The following is a 20,004-nucleotide window of genomic DNA, read 5'->3' on the forward strand; positions in this document are numbered from 1 at the left end:
TTAATAATATTTGTTCTTCCAATCCATGAGCATGGAATGTTTTTCCACTTCTTTGTGTCATCCTTAAATTCTTTCATCAGTGTTTGTAGCTTTCAGAGTACCTCTTTCCTTAGGTTAATTTCTAGGTATCTTATTATTTGGGGCGTAATTCTATATATGTAATAGATTTCTTGATTTCTCTCTCTGTTGCTTCACTATTGGTGTATACAAATGCAACAGATTTCTTTCTTGTTTGATTTCAAGTTTTTATTTAAATTCTAGTTACTTAACACATACGAAAAAATTAGTTTTAGGCGTAGAATTTAGTGACTCAACATTTGCATATAACACTCAAATCTCATCACAACCAGTGCTCTCCTTAATACCCATCACTCATTTGGCCCATCCACCACCCACCTCCCTCCACCAACCCTGTTTTTTCTCTAAAGTTAGCTGTCTATTATGGTTTGCTTCCCTCTCACTTTTGTTTCTCTTCCCCTATGTTCATCCTTTTTTTCTTTAAAAAAAAATGTGTATTTATTTTGGGAAAGACAGTGCATGAGTGGGGGGAGGGTCAGAGAGAGGATAGAGAGAATCCCAGACGAGCTCCATGGTGTCAGCACAAAGCCCCACACGGGGCTTGATCCCATGAACCATGAGATCACGACCTGAGCCAAAATCAAGAGTTCAATGCTTCACTGACTGAGCCACCCAGGGGTCCCCATCTACTTTTCTTCTTTAATTCCACATATGAATGAAATCATATGGTATCTGTCTCTTATTTCACTTAGCATAATGCACTATAGCTCCATCCACAGATTTCTGTACATTGATTTTGTGTCCTATGACTTTACTGAATCTGTGTATCAGTTCTAGCAATCTTTTGTGGAGTCTTTCAGGTTTTCTATAAAGAGTATCATGTCACCTGCAAATGCTGAAAGTTTGACCTCTTCCTTGCCAATTTGGATACCTTTTATTTCTTTTTGTTGTCTGATTGCTGTGGCTAGGATTCCCATACTATGTTAAATAACAATGATGATAGTGGACATCCCTGTCTTGTTCCTGACCATAGAGGAAAGTCTCTCAGTTTTTCACCATTGAGGATGATGTGGACTGTGGGTTTTTCATATATGGCCTTTATTAGGTTGAGGCATGTTCCTTTAACACTCCTTTCTTGTTTTTTGGTTTTTGGTTTTTTTAATCATGAATGGATGTTGTACTTTGTCAAATGTTTTTTTTTTTCTGCATCTATTGAAAGTATCATGGTTCTTAGCCTTTCTCATATTAATGTGATGTGCCTTTTGTATTGACACGGTGTGTGTGTGTGTTTGCATGTCCTCCTCCAGCTCTACTACCTCACTACACACTCACAGTTGCAGCTTTAGTCTCAGGTAAGCCTGGAGCTGGACTTCCAATCTCAGGTTTAGATATCCCAGAAATAGTGTTTATATTCCAGGAAAGTGATATATACAGATGATTATTCCAATTAAGGGAAAATCCAAAAAGCTGGCTGATTCCATGAAGTCAGCCTCCCAACCTCCATCCTCCCTCTTCCTTGCCATGTACCCTTGGTCTGAGACTCTAAGAGCTGTCATCCTGGATCTCACCACCAGGTGCCATGACATTTATCTCCATTTTTATTGTTCTCTTTTAATTGAAAGAAGTACATGCTGAAAAGACTATAAAAACAATCATGAAAAGGTTTGCTTACCACGATACCAAGTCTGCTTGGAACTTCATATGTATATTAAAGCAGTTCCATTTGCTATTGACCCCAAACTGCATCATGCTCATTGATTTCTCTATCCTCTCACCACTGTCAGCTAATGTGCAGTGTAGACTGTTCTGAGGGTGTCTACCAGAGAACAAAGCATTCATTCTTGATCACCCAACCCTTGTGTAAGCTGCCCACACCTCCTCACACACCATCTGTCATCCTTTCTGCATCATACAGGACACAGCTGCCCAGATTCCTCTCTGATGGCCCATCCAGTTTCAGCTCACTTATCCCCTGTTCTGACATGTACTGCCTTCACAAACCTGCCACTCAATGCCAAGGCACACCACTGCCACCTGGTGTTTCATCATTTGCAGGCCCTAGAGTGTATGTTTTCACAATCCTTTTTACACCTAACAGTTCCTTCAGCCAGTGTTAGGATCAATTTGTATATATACAAATCTTGGATTTTAAGGGAGTTTGTTTGGTTCTTTTCTCCTCCGTCCACCCCCTCCAACCTCCCCCTCCCTTCTCCTCCTTCTCTGCCTCCTCTTCCCTCCTCCTCCTCCTCCTTCTCCTCCTCCTCTTCCTCCTTCTTCTCCTTGCAGAAAATTTTTGGGAGCGGAGTTTAATGATGATGACACTTCAGTGCCATCTGCTGACAAAAACCTGAACAGCTGCTTGAACAATATGGTGATCCTTTGGTGCCATCTGGTGACAAAAACCGGAACAGCCGCTTGGACAATATGGTGATCTTTTGGTGCCATCTGGCGACAAAATCTTGAACAGCCGCTTGAACAATATGGCGATGCTTTGGTGCCGTCTGGTGACAAAAACCTGAATTGCTGCTTGGACAATATGGAACAGGAAAATGGGAAGGAGAGTCTGTGACATAAACTCACCAGACAGAGCTTTCTAGAATCAGGATGGAAAGTGTTGGGTACAGCATATTGGTGAACTCTCCCTGGACATTTTATATAAGTGAAATCATGCAATATGTGGTCTTTTGCATTTTTGGCTCCTTTCATCGAGTTCAACATTTTTCAAGTTTCATCCATACTGTCACACATATAAGTACTTCCTTTCTTTTTTTGTCAAATAATGTACCAAATTGTCTTTATTCTTTTATTAATTAGTATACATTCAAGCTGGTGCTATGTACATTTGTATACAAGTTTTTATGCAGACATATGTGGCCCTTTCTCCTGACTGTGTACCTAGGAGTGGGATTGCTGTGTCATATGGTAACTCTGGTGAAGTGTTTGTGGAACTGCCAGAATGCTGTCATGACCCTGTGTGTTGAGGAGTGCGTGCATAGCCTGTTACTTTTCTCCCGAGGGTTCTGAGAAAGAAAAAAGGTTGAGGTGCCCTTCTCGTCACCTCACCTCTGGGAGGATGGGAGGGCATGATAGCCATGAGACCTCACTGGATCACTGGAGCTATTGACTCTCATCGCAGGATTAAGGTGGTGTTTGTCTACTTTTTCCAATGTACAGTAACTATCACCCATTCATCTACTCTACTTTTTAGAAATGAAACAAAGTCAGCCCTGGGCTCTAGTGTGAGAGGTGGAAATAAGGTTCTCTTCATAGAGGCATGGTGTGTACATTTGGAATTATTTGATAAAGACAGTTTGTCTCTTATCATGAATTTTTATTAATTCAAACATTTTTTTACATTTATATTTATTTATATATTTCGATTCATGCATAGTGTTTGGTAGATTTTCTTTTTCATGGGCACATACCACAAGAAAGTCTAGCATCATGGTTTTTATGATGCATAAAATGAATTTTAAATAAACAGAAAACCCCAAGAGTTCTGTATACCCACCATTATATATCACCATCATTGTGTTGTCTAAATATGGTATATTAGAAAATGCACTTACATTTTTTTTAAATTTTAAATGGTTATTTATTTTCAAGAGAGAGAGGGGGGAAGATTGTGAGCAGGGCAGGGGCAGCAAGGGAGGGGCAGAGAGAGAGGGAGACACAGAATCAGAAGCAGGCCCCAGGATCCAAGCTGTCAGCACAGAGCCCAATGCGGGACTCAAACTCACGAGCTGTGAGATCGTGACCCGAGCTGAAGTTGGATGCTTAACCAACTAAGCCACCCAGACATCCCTAGAAAATGCATTTAGATAATATATTTAACCATGTCAGAGTTGGGAACATTATAATTTCACATGATTCTATTCCATACATGCGAATCCCTTGAGAAACAAACAAGCATACAACAGCAGACACATAAGACAGCTATTCCTAGAGTGACGATAAAAAAAATAATAATTATTGCTAAACTGAATGAAAAATATTTACAGAACCCTTTTCAGTGAAGCAAAAGCATGAGATATGTCATAGAAAATGTGAGCTTCATTTGAAAGCCCATTGTCTAAGGCACAGCCTTCCAGTTATGTGACTCTGACTCTATGGGAGGTATTTTAAAATTCTAGCTTTTATGTAACTCATCTTGTTCCAATGTGCTCCTTAACTATTTTCAAGCAATTACATTCTGTTCTGGGGTAAGGAATTCTTTTTTTTTTTTTTTTCTAAACTCCTGTCTGTCTTCATTTGAACAATCATTTCAACATTTCTGATCTGTACATGTGACAAAAAAGTTGTTGAGCTGGAAATTGTATTTTCCACTGAAGCATGGGGAAATACGGTCTTCTTAGATGATGGATGAAGACTGAGTAGGAGGGGAGGCACAGGGATATGTGAATTTAGTATCCAGGAGAAGTATTTCTGTGCAAAGGTGAGAATATAAGTAAAGAGGACAGCCGTTAAAGATGTGGAGAGGGGTGCAGGGCTTTAAAGCATTTATTTATTTATTTATTTATTTATTTATTTATTTATTTATTTTTTTGACTAGGCTTCACATCCAGGGCAAACCCCAGTGCTGGTCTTGAACTCACAACCCAGAGGTCAACACCTGAGATGAGATAAAGAGTTGGACACTTGGACACTTAACCCATGCAGCCACCCAGGCCCACCTAAAGCATAATTTTAAATGATCAATTATAAAAACTTGGAAGGTTGGAATTAAGGTTCTTTCATGGGAAAGAACCATATCTTTTCAGATTTAACATCTGAATTTACCACACCACCCTATTCAGATGCTTGGTCTTTATTTCTATTTTGGCGAAACCTAAACCTTAACCAAGGGGTGGTGTAGAATTTGGTCATAGTGCCTGTTAACTGAATGAATGGGTGGATGGATACAGGATTATTTCAAACATGCCTTGGAAAGTCTTGGATTTTTACGTCCCAGGGCAGAGCTGTTCATGCAGCTGTCTAAAGCTGTAGTGTTGGGTGGCTGAGAGGATGCGGCTTCTCAAGACCCAGGAACCAATGGCTGCAAGATGGGAAGCATTTCAAGTGTGGAAGACCGGCATTCACTTCATGGTTGCCATAGAAACGTGACTCTGTTGTGACAACCATGATGACTTTTCAATACAGAGACGGATTGGGAAGAAGAGGGGCCTTCAAGTGTTTGGAGCTTAGCTGAAGGTGTGGGTCCCCTCAGTGGAGCTGATCTGTCCCAGAGTCTGGGGAGACAAAGGAATCCAGGTCCAAGTCTCCTCTTTCCTTCTTTGGAGCTCGGCACCCAGAGTGTCTCATGGGTAAACCTGTTGGGGTCTGGTCTGGGTCCAGTGAGTGTGGGTCCTGCTCCAGGGGTGTCCTGGAGCTACTGTCCTGTGAAGGCAGGGGTGCGGGAGGGAAGGCAGATAATGACTATGCACCTGGCTTCCCTTCTGCAGAATGGGGGTGTGAATGCTTCACCCACAGGGTCGCCGAGAACACTCGGTGATACACATGACCAAGTCCCTGGCCCTGTGATTACTGCAGGATCATGAATGCCTGTATGATTTCAGGCCACTTGTTACTCCTTTTCTTCTTTGTTGTTAGGGGATAGAAGAAAAAGGCCCGGTGACAAGTTCATTGTAACATGTAGTTGTTATGATCACAGCCCACTTGTTGTGAAGTAGGGAAGCTGAAGGGGCTCCATTTTACAAGTGATTTTTCTACCAGGCCCCATTTAGCCTGCCAGGCTCCACATTTGGCCTCTGAATAAGACAAAGAGCTATGTTCTCACTTCAACGGGGAAGCAAGAAAGTTAATTATTCTCTGAGATTTGTCAAAGGCCCCAGACACCTGATAACACCTAAGAAGAGCCAGATCCAAAACATGTTCCAGGACATTGGCTTCAAACAAACCTCAGCTGACGATGGCATCAATACCCCTACCTTTGGTAATTTATGAAATAACACCTATTGTTCACCTGACGCTTGCCTTTGATTGGACACTACCATGGATTCCCCTGGAATGTGTACCCTAAACCCTTTTTAAATACAAACTCCTAGCCCAAAGCAATGACAAGACTCATTCTCCTTTCCTTTCTGAGTCTCCCCCAGGCACTCTGCTATTTTCTGTCATTCATGCTATTTGATAAACTCTGTTAGCACTTTCTCCAGCTAACGTTTGATTTCTACCACTTTTGAAGCCAAGGACCCTCTTGGCTGGTCCTGTGGTACCGTTCCCTGGGTTCTTGGACTCAGCTTGACTGCATCAGTATCAATGTCAGTGTCACTAGACTAGTGCCTAGTATGCTGCTGGGCACATAGTTACTCTTGCAAATCATAGCGATAGCTGGATCTGTCTCTCCCTCTTCAGAACTTCATTCCATTGGCCACGCTCTTATCAGGTGCCGGAAGGAGACAGGTTATGAGGATCTGAGTCCTGGTGGCTGCTGAAACCTCTACCCCATATTCAAGGACAACAGTCCTCAGGAGACACTAACATTTCACATTCCTGGTGGGATATGATGCCTGGCACAAGTGAGTTCATAGACCTGAACAAAAGCATGTTGTGGAATAGCTCTTGTAAGGTTCAAAAACTAACCTAAAAGCAGAGAAACTACTTAAACCATGTCATGGGAGGAGAAATTTAGCAGGTGGAATTTCAATCCACCAACAGGTGTGTTAGTAAATCTTGAGGCCCATCTTAGAGAATTCCTCATTTGTCTGAAAGGGACAAATTGTGCACCTAAAAATGACTTGATCGTTAACATGCACTTGCAATAAATATATTTTTTTCTGATTGCATAAATAATAATTAATGAATTCTATGTTTCCTCAGAACGATGTGAAAATAGGCATTTAGAAGGGTTCGTAGCAACTTGAGATCTTAACACAGATTCTTTCCTGGTTTGCTTGGTTTTACCCATACTACAAAGAAAAAAATTAAGGGCCTAAAATTTTTGTAGTGTGAGTTAAAAGTGTCACTTACAAGACTTTGGAATTTTTATAATAATAATTACCAACGTGTCTTCCCTGCTATCATGATACCCAGAATTTTCCCTTATACAAATCAGAAGTTGTTAAATGTCAGTATGATTATATTCCTGGTACATGACGTTTTAAGTTCAGTACTCATGGACCACAGTTTCCCTCAGCATGCCATGTCCCCAAGCAACTATTTAGTTTTTTTGTCAATAGATTAGTTTTGATTGTCTGTAACTTTGTGTCAATCGTTGCATTTTATTTTTATCTGGCTTATTATACTCAGGCATTTATTCATTTATTAACAGTTCCATTATCTTTTATTTGACATGAATATATAAAACACTATTGATGAGAAGCTACTTTGACTCATCATGGGCAAAGAAATTTAGCAAGTAGAATTGCATTCCATCAGCAACTACACGTTGTGCAGTAGCTTTTGAGGCCCATCTTACAGGTGCCTGATTGCTGAAAAGCAATCGATTATACAGATGGAGACAGAAGTTGGTCTTTATAGGCATGTGTAATAAATGTCGCTAATGTTTTACTAAGAAAAAAAAAACTAAGTATGCAAAGGGCCACATATAGTATGATTCCATTTTTTTATGAAATACTTAGTGGGGGGCCCTCAATATGCTGTACCCAATAAATTACCCTCTTTCCATTCTGACTTTCAGAAGCTCTGGTAGGTTTGAGTCATAGTCCCTCCCTCTTATCTTTCCTGTGATGTTCAACAGCAGTTCAGGCTTTTGTCATAAGATGGCACCAAAGTACCACCATCATTAAACTTCCCTTCTAAGAAGTGTCTGCAAGGAGTAAAAACGTAACAATAATATCCCCTAAACCCAGGTTTTGTACGTAAACAAGAGAATTTTAATTTTTTCTGAAAAAGAAAAAAAAAACCCTTGTAGGTGTAAAGGAAAATTGTTAAAACATACACTCCATTTTCCCCATTGAGGAGGATATTAACTGTGAGCCTTTCATATGTGGCTTTTATGATGTCGAGGTATGTTCCCTCTTACCCCTACTTTCTTAAGGGTTTTTATCAAGAACTGATGCTCTATTGTGTCAAAATTTTTTCTGCAGTTTTTGGAAAGGATTATAGAGTTCTTTATTCCAGAGCCTGCAGACTTTGAACACCTGGTGGCAGTAGTGCACCTTGACAATCAGTGGCAGGTATTCCAAGGGTGGTACAGGTTAGACATGGGTAGGTGACTCAGAGAGGATGGGGGTGTCAGAGCTGGATCTGGGCAGCTATGTCTTGTGTCATGGACAGGGAATGATAGGAAAAGAAGGTCTGAGCAGCCTCTACAAGGTTGGAGAAATGGAGGGTGAACACCCTGTTCTCTGATAGGGAACTTCTGTACAGTCCACACTACACAACAGCTGACAGTGATGAGGAAAGAGATAAATCAATGATTATGATGAAAGTTAGGGTCAACAACAAATGGAACTTTTTAAACATACTTATGACATACTTATACATAATTGTAACATACTTACATACATACTTAGTGCACTGACCATGGTGTCCTCAATAAGAGATACCTGAGTGCCTTGACTAATTGCTTCAGAGGAATGTGGAAGCCTTTCAAGCACAAATGATTAACTGCTGAGCACCAGCTTCTTCTGCATATACCCCTCACCATTTCCCCGCACCTTCCCCTTAAAAAACCTTCTGCTTTTCCTGGACAGGGAAGATGGTCTTTGCAAAGTTATTCTGCCATTTTCCCAGGTTGCTGGCTTCCTGAATAGGGCAACTTTTCTTTTCTCACCATCACTTGTCTCTTGAGCATTGGCTTTTGGTGGGAGATGCAGGAGAGAAGCATCAAGGGAAAAGACTTCAAAAGGGAAGGGCTGGAGAAGGTGCAAGGCCTTAGGACATGTTTACACAGCTGAACATGGCTGCTGCTCATAAGGAATGCCTAGAGCCATTAACATTGTCCAGGGATGGATCCTCCCTCACACCTGAGCCTTCCTTAGTCTTATAGAAACCAATTAACTCGAAATTCAACCTTGAAAAGCTAAACCATTAGATTGATTAACACACTTGCTTAGCTGACTTTATGCACATAGTCTTTAGCAATTATCCTAATAAAAAGAAGCTTCATTCTGGAGTCAGGGCCTCATTCAGACTCAAGAATGAGGACCTTCACTTAACTGAATTTTGTTTGCACACTCATCTTTTGCGATTCTGGCCATACTCCCTGCAACAGCTTTTGAGCTGTCTTAAAGATTTGCTGATTTCCCTAAGTCTGCAGTCACCATCCAATACTTCCCTTTCCCTCTTCTTTTCAGCTTCATTATTTTCATAATTTTATCTTCTACATCACTGATTCACTCCTCTGCTTTGTGCATCCTTCGTTGTCATGGCATTCATTCAGGTTTGCATCTTGGTTATAGCATTTTTTATTTCAACCTGACTAGTTTTTAGTTCTTTTATCTCTTCAGTAAGGGATTCTCTATGGGATTCTCTATGCTTTTTTCAAGCCCAGCTACTATCCTTATAATTTTTGTTTGAAATTCCCTTTCAGGCATCTTAATGTGAATTGATTAAATGCCTGTTCTCTCTCTTGGGGTTAATTCCTCCATCTTGTGATTTTGAGGTCAATTTAAAAAAAAAAACCTGATTGTAGATCCTTGGTGTGGGTTTTTCTCCTTCTTAGAGAAGTTTGATTCAAATCAATCAATCAATCAATCAATTAATAATGAAATAAATCATTAAAAATAAGTAATTGCTTTTCCTATACTCAAAAAATTTGTAAATAAAACCCAAAGGAATCTAGATCATGCTTCCCATAGAGTTCAAGCTTTGAAGCACTCTATGATTCACCAGTAGAGTTGGTGTATGTGAGGGGCTTGTGTTGGACTTCTAGGGGTGGGGCCTGTTGTGTTGATTCTTAGGCGGGACTTGCCCTAATGGAGATGCACTTGCAGGGAGCGACTCTGGCCTTCACCTGGTGGCACTGTTTGCTCACTGAAGTAAGTCAGTGTTGATGGGTGTGGAGGGGGGGAAATGGTGTTGCCCTGCTCTCTTGTCTCTGAAGCAGGGCGCTCAGGCCTGCCACTCCATAGAAAGCCTGAACATAAGATCAAACAATCACCCCTCTTGTGTCCCTGGCTGCTGTCATATCCCTGCCTTAAGCTTGTCTTTATTTCAGCTGTCTGTCTGCCAGGCAACACAGTACTCTCATGTTTTATCTCAGGCACAGTTGGGTCTCAAAACTCCAAACTTCAGAGACCCCCATGGCATAGACCTGCACTGATACTCTAGGAGAGGGTCTTGCTATGCTGTGGCTGAGTGTTGGTTTGTCCCAGAAAATAGCTGGGTGACCCTGCAGGGCTTGGAGTTTGTGGTAAAGCATAGCAGAAAGATGGCACCAAGGCTCACTGCCCTCACCAGGCATCTTTGTTCTTATGCTGATGAATCACACAGGTTAATGGCACCCATAGGTTCTTTTGTCTCCAGAGAGGCAGTGCCCCCTTCCTAAATGCACTCCAAGATTGGTACAGTTTCTCCCAGTGTGACCCAGGGCATTCTCAGACCATGCTGCCCACTCCTGGGTCCTCACCTTCCTTCTCCACTGGGATACCACTAAACCCACCAGGTGTGACCCTGTTGATGGCACAGACCTCTAAATCTTAAGACTTGGTGCTCTGTTGCTTACTTAAAAATGTGCGGTATTTAACCCCTCTCCTCCACCCAGTTAATGGCTTTAGGGAAGAGTTTTCTTGTGCAATCCCCTATGCATGTTTACACATTTTTTATTACTCTCTCAATCCTCTCTCTGTGATCAGGGCTCCCTCCCCTCTACAGCACCGATGGCTCATTTCTCCCCCAAACCAACTCTCCACGGTTCCTGCCGTCCCCAGGGTCGTTGTTTTTCTACTTGTAGATGTGCAGGTTTGTTCTCTCAATCCTCAGATTGATTTCTTGGGTGTTCAGAATTATTTGATATTTATCTAGCTGTATTCAAGGGACGAGGGAAGCTTAGGGTTGCCCTCCTCTTCCACCATCTTAACCCATCTCCATGGTATTGTATGGAATCTATACATCAGTTTGAGGGAATAGACATCTTAACAATACTGAGTCTTCTGACCCCTCAAGAGGACATGTCCCTCCATTTATTTAGGCCACTGTTTAATTTCTCTCAGCAATGTTTAGCAGTGTTGAGTACAGGTCTTGCACATCTGTGGGCCTCCATGTTTTACATAGGGTATGCCTATGTAATTCATACTTTTTGATGTTCTTGTCAATGACTGTTTTTATTACTATTTCTAGGCATTATATTTTCACTTAACTGTTAATATCCAAATGTTGCCGGGGAATATCTTTGGTTGAAAGCACACATTACTCAAGGACAGACAGGATACTTGACTATTAGCACCTATAGTAGTCAGAGGTTACTGGAGGAACAGAACCAATGAGATGCTGATATATAGATAGAAATTTATATTAAGGAATTGAGTCAAGAGGAAGTGGAGGCTAGGCAGAATCTGATAGGAAACTTTGACAAGTTGGAGACTCAGGAAAGAGTTAGAGTTGGAATCTGAATATTGTCTGCTGGGGAACAACAGGTGCTGATGTGAAGTCAAAGGCAGTCTTTGGGCAGAATTCCCTTTGACTCAAGGGAGATCAACCCTTTGTTCAATTCAGGACTTCAATTTATCATTTGAGGTCCAATCACATTAATGGAGGATTAATTGCTTTACTGAAGTGTACCCATTCAAATGTAAATCTTACTCAAAGGCATCTTACAGAAATACCCAGAACAATGCTTGAACAAATATATGAACACTATGGTCTTCCCACGTTGGCACATTAAAAATACCATCATATTCATTTGACTAGGTTTCCATAGAGGTTTTTAGATATCATTGGCAATGTACTGAACCTAGGGAGTAAAATATCCTTCAGAAAATTTTACAGGTGGTCTCTAGGAAATCGGTCACTAATATGAAACAGTTTAGTAACTTTCAACTTTCAACCTACACCCACAACTGCATTATTTCCTGTGCAGTCACCCAGGTTTCCAGGAGTCATGGTCAAGCTTAGACTAAACTTTCATGGGATGGAGTCCACTTGAGGTAATATCTCACCACCCCATGAGGTGGGCACTAACATCCATCCTGTTTCTGGGGGCGTTTTGAGTAATCCAGTCGAGGTATCAAGAGAAATAAGATGTGGATACTAGTGGTTGAATTGGATGGACAGTGCCCGGCACACAGTAGACATCTAATATACACTTAATTATGTGAGACATAGATGTAGGTGTAAGTAGGAAATGAAACTATGTATATGTTCTTTCATTCTTTTTATACACATAGAAATTTTTCAGAGCATTGGGGTCACAATTTTGTCATTGTTTCAACCGGTTTTAAGAAAATTTTTGTCTTGTTATCTAAAATAATGTCTTTTAATTGGGAAAAGATAAACTGTAGAAAATGAAAAAGATGCCTCTGTGTAGATGTGTATGACCCTGCAGTGGGTCTTCTGCAAAGTGGGCAATTGAAATTTACCTTACACAGCTATTGTGAGGAGAAGTGAACAAACCAATAAAACATATCCAACATGTAATATTGTGAAACTTCAGCAAATATGTGTGGGGTCACTCCTGCGGTCTCTTCATAGCAAAAGAGATGACTTAACCATGAACAACTCATAGACATCACTGGGATTTGGTGCAACAAGGAAGGAAATGTACACATATTATATGCTGGGTTAGCTTTAGTACCATTTATTTGTAGATGAGTTACCTGATTATGGTGAAGAAGAGGAAACACTCCATCCCCTAAAACTGTTCGTTTGTGTGTGCAACATAGTAATTTGACATTTATATTTGTATTATGAAAAAATCACCACAATAAATCTATCTTACATCCATCACTTTACATAGCTACAGATTTTTGTGTGTGTGATGAAAACTTTCAAGATGCACTCTCTTAGCAACTTTCACATACACAATACACTATTAACGATAGGACCATGCTGTACATGACATCCTCATGACTTACTTATTTCATAAGAGGAAGTTTGTACCTCTTGACCTCTTTCCCATTTTTGCCCACTTCTTGGCCACTGCCTAAAGCAACCACCAATGTGTTCTCTAAATACATGAGGTCTTTTTTCAGCTTCCTTTTTTTTCTTTTAAATTCCACATGTGAGGTCATATGCTGTTTATCTTTCTTTGTCTGACTTATTTCATTTAGCATTTTGCCCTTGATATCCATCCATGATGTTACAAATGACAAGATCTTATTCTTTTTTATAGCTGAAAAATATTCCATTGCATATATCAAATCTTCCTTATCCATTTATCCATTGATGGACAGTGAAATTGTTTCCATATCTTAACTATTGTAAGTAATGCTTCAGTGAACCTTGCTGATTTTTATGTAATCCCTTCAGTGAGTCATATCCCATGGCACACATCATATTTTTATTTTGAGTAGATACACGTGGGATATTAATATATGCATCCCATTGTTGAAGTAAATCTCTACCCCATAGATTAATGGCAATGTTAGCCACACAGGGTTTAAGAGTTCCTCTTTGATCCTCGTGTCTTTTACATCAACCTCCCCCAGAAATGTAATCTTATCCAGTCAATGAGGAATGCTGGTAATGGCTACTATTGCCCACGAAAGAATATTATGTCCAATGTGTTACTGTCCAAACAGAAGTCAGAGTTCAACAGTCGCTAATTGTTGGGCCTTGCCTTCCTTCATGTGCCTAGTGGATTGATGGTGTAGGGGCCTCTTTTGTAAGGACACTTAATCCCCTTGCTTTTCTCCTCTAAAGAAAAGTCACCTTGCAGTAACAATCCTTTTCTCTTACTAATCACTTTCCTGTCCCACCTTCCTTGTATTAAAACCTTCCATTTTGTACATCTCATAGGAGCACCCCTCTATTTGCTTGATGTACTGGTACCTAATCCATTAATTATTTAATACAGCTAATTAGACCTTTACAATTTACTCAGTTATAGTTTTGTTATTTTCCTTACTAAATGCTTTTGAATGTTTATCATAATTGGGAACGTTTCCTCCACCACTGGTTCAGGAGGAACTTCACTGGGCATATTTCTGTGGACAGAAGAGAGAGGATCGATTTGGGTCATACTGGTATATCAGGTATAAGAGGAACGGGGGGGGGGAGCTGACCATCATGTGAAAAATGTATGAAAAACATGTGACTAAGTCAGGAAAATTAGATGTTGAGATCAGGTTCCAGTCTTGTGCTTGTCTTTGATAACTCCTTCTGTACTTTTTCTCCTGTGGGTGTGGGTCTGGGTCTCCACATCAGATGAACCCTCAGAGTACTAAATGTAATCTTCAGAGGACTAAATGGGAGGGACTAGCGTCCTAGGGATAAGACAAACACAAAATCAATTCCAAAATCTACCAAGCAACCTGACCACAGACCAAAGAGAAACTAGCACTTCTATTGACACCCATGAGAAAACCAAGACTGAAGGCACACAAGTGTTACTTCACTTTCCACTCTCTGGGAGTGAGGTCTCCTCTGGAGAAGGTAGTATCCTCTGAGTGCTATTGAAGACAATGGAGGTCTGGGTTACAAGTCGCCTCAGTTTCCCAAGGTAAAACCTTTACCTTCAACCAAATATTTTCTGTTTAGATCTCAGTTTCCAGGCTTCAAGATCAAGGTTGATCAAAACTACTTAGCATGGAGACTATTTGAGGCCACACATCATTGGGTGGGCACTAACATCCATCCTGCTCCTTATGGGCATTTTCAGTTATCCACATCTAGATACCAGTAGAGGAGTGATGTGGATGCAGGTGTAAAATTGGACTGATAGTGCCAGGCACACAGTAGACATCTTTTTCACATTTAATAAACATGAGATGTAGATGTAGGCATCAGTAGGATATAAAATTATGCATATATTCTTTCAGACTTTTTATTGACCTGTGAATTTTTCAAAGAACACTGGGATGGTGACAGTTATTGTTTCATAATCTGGTATAAAAAAAGTTTTTATTTCTGTTTCTAAAAGTCATGTGTTTTCATTGGAAAAAAGTAACAAGTAGAAAATTAAGAAGATGCCCCTTTGGAGGTGTGTGTCACCATGTGATGGGCCATGTATAAAATGGGCAGGTTGATACTTACTCCAGACCTATTGTGAGGAGAATGAACACTTGTTCACAGAGGAACAACTGGTTCTATTATCAGGTATAAGAGGAATAGGTAGGGAGCTGACCCTCCTGTGAAAAATGTATGAAAGGGTCCATCAGGCGTTCCTGGGTGCAGCCGATATTTGGCCATTGCTCATTTGGCCATTGCTCGGTGAGACCCTCCCGCAGAGGGGTGGAACGGGTCAAAGCCACAGCCCTTCGGAAGTAAGGGGCCAGGGAAAAACAGCCGCATCTGAGACAAAACATGGGAGAGAGGTACTGCCTGGGGCCTGGTCACGGAGAGTGAAAAAGCGGGGAGTTGACAAGAGCTGAAAACAGAGGACAGGTGCACGATTGCCGATCCAAGAGAACAGACTGGGTAGCTGGGTGGTGCCATTTCACCACTCCCGCACATGCGCATACACACATATATAAGTGCCTCAAGAATCCACCCCAGTGGGCTAGTGGCGCCATCTAGTGGAGAGGGGTGCTGTTACACTGAACCCTGCCCAACTGGGCCTACTTCCCTCTTCAAGAACAAAAGTCTCACCGCCGCCTTAATTTATGGACTATAAAGAGCTACACAGACTGACTTCTAGGTGAAAACGAAGCAATTTCAGTCCTACTTCAATCTGTTAGCAGGTTCATCTATACAATTTTCTTTCTTTTTCTCTTTTTTCTATTTCTCTTTTACAATTTTTTTTATTTTTCTAGAATACAGAAAGAGAAAAAATCATTTTTATTTTCAGTTTTTATTAAAAATATTTTTGTTTAATTTTTATTACTGTATTTTTTACTTTTGTGTAAATTTTTTTCAAATTCTACTTTACTTCCATCATTGTATTTTAGTCTACTTCAGTGTATTCACCTTTTCAAATTTTCAAACAATTTCCTTTTTTTCTTTCTTTTTTTTCTATTTTTCGCTTTTTCATTTGTTTTCTTTCTCTTGAATGCAGAGAGAAAACTTCATTTTTACTTTCAGTTTCTATTAAAATATTTTTATTTAATTTTTATTATTATAGTTTTGGCTTTTATGTATTTTTTTTCAAATTCTATTTTACTTCCATCATTTTATTTGAGTCTACTAAGGATAATTCACTTTTTCAAATTTTCAAACGATCTTTTTTCCTTTTTTTTAATCTTTTTTCTCTATTTCATTTCTTTCCTTTTTTCTTAAATACAGAAAACGAAAAAAACTCATATTTATTTACAATTTTTATTAAAAATATTTTTTAATTATTTTCTACTATATCTTTTATTTTGTGTATATTGTTTTCAAATTCTATTTTACCCCACCATCTCCTTTTAGTCTGCTTCAGTGTATTCATTTTTTCAAATTCTCAAAAGACTTCCTTTTTTTTCTCCCCCCCCCTTTTTTTTCTCTACTTGTCAAACCACTTTCAACACCCAGACCAAAACACACCTAAGATCTAGCATCATCTATCCAATTTGTGTGTGTGTGTGTGTGTGTGTGTGTGTGTTTAATTTTTAATTTTAATATTTTTTAATTTTAATTTTTTTAATTTCAAATTTTCTACCTCATCAATTCCTTTTCTCCCTTCAAAATGAAAAAACAAAAGAATTCACCCCAAAAGAAAGAGCATGAAGAAACGATAGCCAGGGATTTAACCAACACAGATACAAGCAAGATGTCTGAACCAGAATTTAGAATCACGATAATAAGAATAGTAGCTGGAGTCAAAAATAGATTAGAATCCCTTTCTGCAGAGATAAAAGAAGTAAAAAATAGCCAGAATGAAATTAAAAATATTATAACTGAGCTGCAATCATGGATGGATGCAGCAGCAGCAGCAAGGATGGATGAGGCAGAACAGAGAATCAGTGATATAGAGGACAAATTTATAGAGAATAAAGAAGCAGAACAAAAGAGGGAGATTAAGGCAAAAGAGCACGATTTTAGCATTAGAGACATCAGTGACTCATTAAAAAGGAACAACATCAGAATCATAGGGGTCCCAGAAGAGGAAGAGAGAGAAATAGGGGTAGAAGGGTTATGTGAGCAAATCATAGCAGAAAACTTTCCTAACCTGGGGAAAGACAAAGACATCAAAATCCAGGAAGCACAGAGGACCCCCCATTAGATTCAACAAAAACCGACCATCAACAAGGCATATCATAGTCAAATTCACAAAATACTCAGGCAAGGAGAGAATTACTAAAGCAACAAGGGGGAAAAAAAGCCCCTAACCTACAAGGGAAGACAGATCAGGTTTGCAGCAGACCTATCCACAGAAACTTGGAAGACCAGAAAGGAATGGCAGGATATATTCAGTGTGCTGAATCAGAAAAATATGCAACCAAGAATTCTTTATCCAGCAAGGCTGTCATTCAAAATAGAAGGAGAGATAAAAAGTTTCCCAGACAAACAAAAACTAAAGGAGTTTGTGACCACTAAACCAGCCCTGCAAGAAATTTTAAGGGGGACTCTCTGAAGGGAGAAAAGATGAAAATACACACACACACACACACATATAGTGTATATTTATATATATATATATATATATATATATATATATATATATATACAAAAAGAAACAAAACATTAGAAAGGAACAGAAAACACCACCAGAAACACCAACTCTATAAGCATCATAATGACAATAAATTCATATATTTCAGTACTCACTCTAAAAGTCAATGGACTCAATGCTCCAATCAAAAGACATAGGGTAAAAGAATGGATAAGAAAACAAGACCCATCTATATGCTCTTTACAAGAGACCCACTGTAGACCTAAAGACACCTTCAGATTGAAAATAAGGGGAGGGAGAACCATCTATCATGCTAATGGTCAACCAAAGAAAGGCAGAGTACTTATATCAGATACTTATATCAGACAATCTAGGCTTTAAAATAAAGACTGTATCAAGAGATGCAGAAGGGCATTATATCATAATCAAGGGGTCTATCCACCAAGAAGACCTAGCAATTGTAAACATTTATGCACCAAATGTGGGGCACCCAAATATATAAATCAATTAATCACAAACATAAAAAAAACCTCATCGATAGTAATACCATAACAGTAGGAAACTTGAACACCCCACCCACAGCAATGGACAGATCATCTAATCAAAAAATCAACAAGGAAACAATGGCTTTGAATGACACACTGGACCAGATGGATTTAACAGATATATTCAGAACATTTCATCCTAAAGCAGCAGAATATACATTCTTTTCCAGTGCACAATGAATGTTCTCCAAATAGACCATACACTGGACACAAATCAGCCCTAAGTAAGTACAAAAAGATTGAGATCATACCATGCATATTTTCAGACCACAACGCTATGAAACTGGAAATCAACCACACGAAGAAATTTGGAAAGGTAACAAATACTTGGAGACTGAATAACATCCTACTAAAGAATGAATGGGCTAACCAAGCAGTTAAAGAGGAAATTAAAAAGTATATGGAAGTCAATGAAAATGATCACACCACAACCCACAACCTCTGGGACACAGCAAATGCAGTCATAAGAGGAAAGTATATAGAAATCCAGGCTTTCCTAAAGAAAGAAGAAAGATCTAAGATAAACAAACTAACCTTACACCTTCAGGAGCTGGAAAAAGAAAAGCAACTAAAACCCCCAAACAGCAGAAGACAGGAAATAAAAAAGATTAGAGCAGAAATTAATGCTATAGAAACCAAAAAAAAAAAAAAAAAAAAAAAAAAAAAACAAAAACAAAAAACAAAATCAAAAACAAAAACGAGAACAAAAACATAGAACAGATCAATGAAACGAGAAGCTGGTTCTTTGAAAGAATTAGCAAAATTGGTAAACCAGTTGCCAGTTTGATCAAGAAGAAAAAGGAAAGGACCCAAATAAGTAAAATCAAGAATGAAAGAGGAGAGATCACAACCAACACAGTAGAAATAAAAACAATAATAAGAGAATATTATGAGCAATTATATGCTAATAAAATGGGTAATCTGGAAGAAATGGACAAATGCCTAGGAACATATACACTACCAAAACTGAAACAGGAAGAAATAGAAAAATTGAACGAACCCATAACCAGTAAGGAAATCGAATTAGTAATAAAAAATCTGCCAAAAAACAAGAGTCTAGGGCCAGATGGCTTTCCAGGGGGAATTCTACCAAACATTTAAGGAAGAGCTCACACCTATTCTCTTGATACTGTTCCAAAAAATAGAAATGGAGGGAAAATTTCCAAACACTTTCTATGAAGCCAGCATTACCTTGATTCCAAAACCAGACAGAGACCACACTAAAAAGGAGTACTAGAGACCAATTTCCCTGATGAACATGGATGCAGAAATCTTCAACAAGATGTTAGCCAACCAGATCCAACAATACATTAAAAAAATTATTCACCACGACCAAGCGGGACTTATTCCTGGGATGCAGGGCTGGTTCAATATCTGCAAAACAATTAACATGATTCATCACATCAATAAAAGAAAGGACAAGAGCCATATGATCCTCTCAATAGACGCAGAGAAAGCATTTGACAAAATACAGCATCTTTTCTTGATAAAAACCCTCAAGAAAGTAGGGATAGAAGGAGCATACCTCGAGATCATAACAGCCATATATGAATGGCCAAACACTAATATCATGCTCAAAGGGTAAAAACTGAGAGCTTTCCCCCTAAGGTCAGGAACAAGACAGGGATGTCCACTCTCGCCACTGTTATTCAACATAGTATTGGAAGTCTTCACCTCTGCAATCAGACAACACAAAGAAATAAAAGGCATCCAAATGGGCCAGGAGGAGGTCAAACTTTCACTCTTCGCAGATGACATGATACTCTATATGGAAAACCCAAAAGATTCCACCAAAAACTGCTAGAATTGATTCATGAATTCAGCAAAGTTGCAGGATATAAAATCAAT

General features: G+C 39.3%; 1 long non-coding RNA gene across 1 annotated transcript in view; it reads left to right on the plus strand.

The window, feature by feature from the left end:
• LOC123383432 overlaps positions 1–12,872 on the plus strand; it is a 29,288-nt gene extending 16,416 nt beyond the window's left edge. The window contains exon 3 of the long non-coding RNA XR_006593152.1: positions 4,571–12,872. This is a non-coding gene — a long non-coding RNA (uncharacterized LOC123383432). The remainder of the gene's footprint in view (positions 1–4,570) is intronic.
• Positions 12,873–20,004: the final 7,132 nt, after the last annotated feature.

This window comes from Felis catus, chromosome X, assembly GCF_018350175.1.
Source record: "Felis catus isolate Fca126 chromosome X, F.catus_Fca126_mat1.0, whole genome shotgun sequence".
NCBI classification, from domain to species: Eukaryota; Metazoa; Chordata; class Mammalia; order Carnivora; family Felidae; genus Felis; species Felis catus.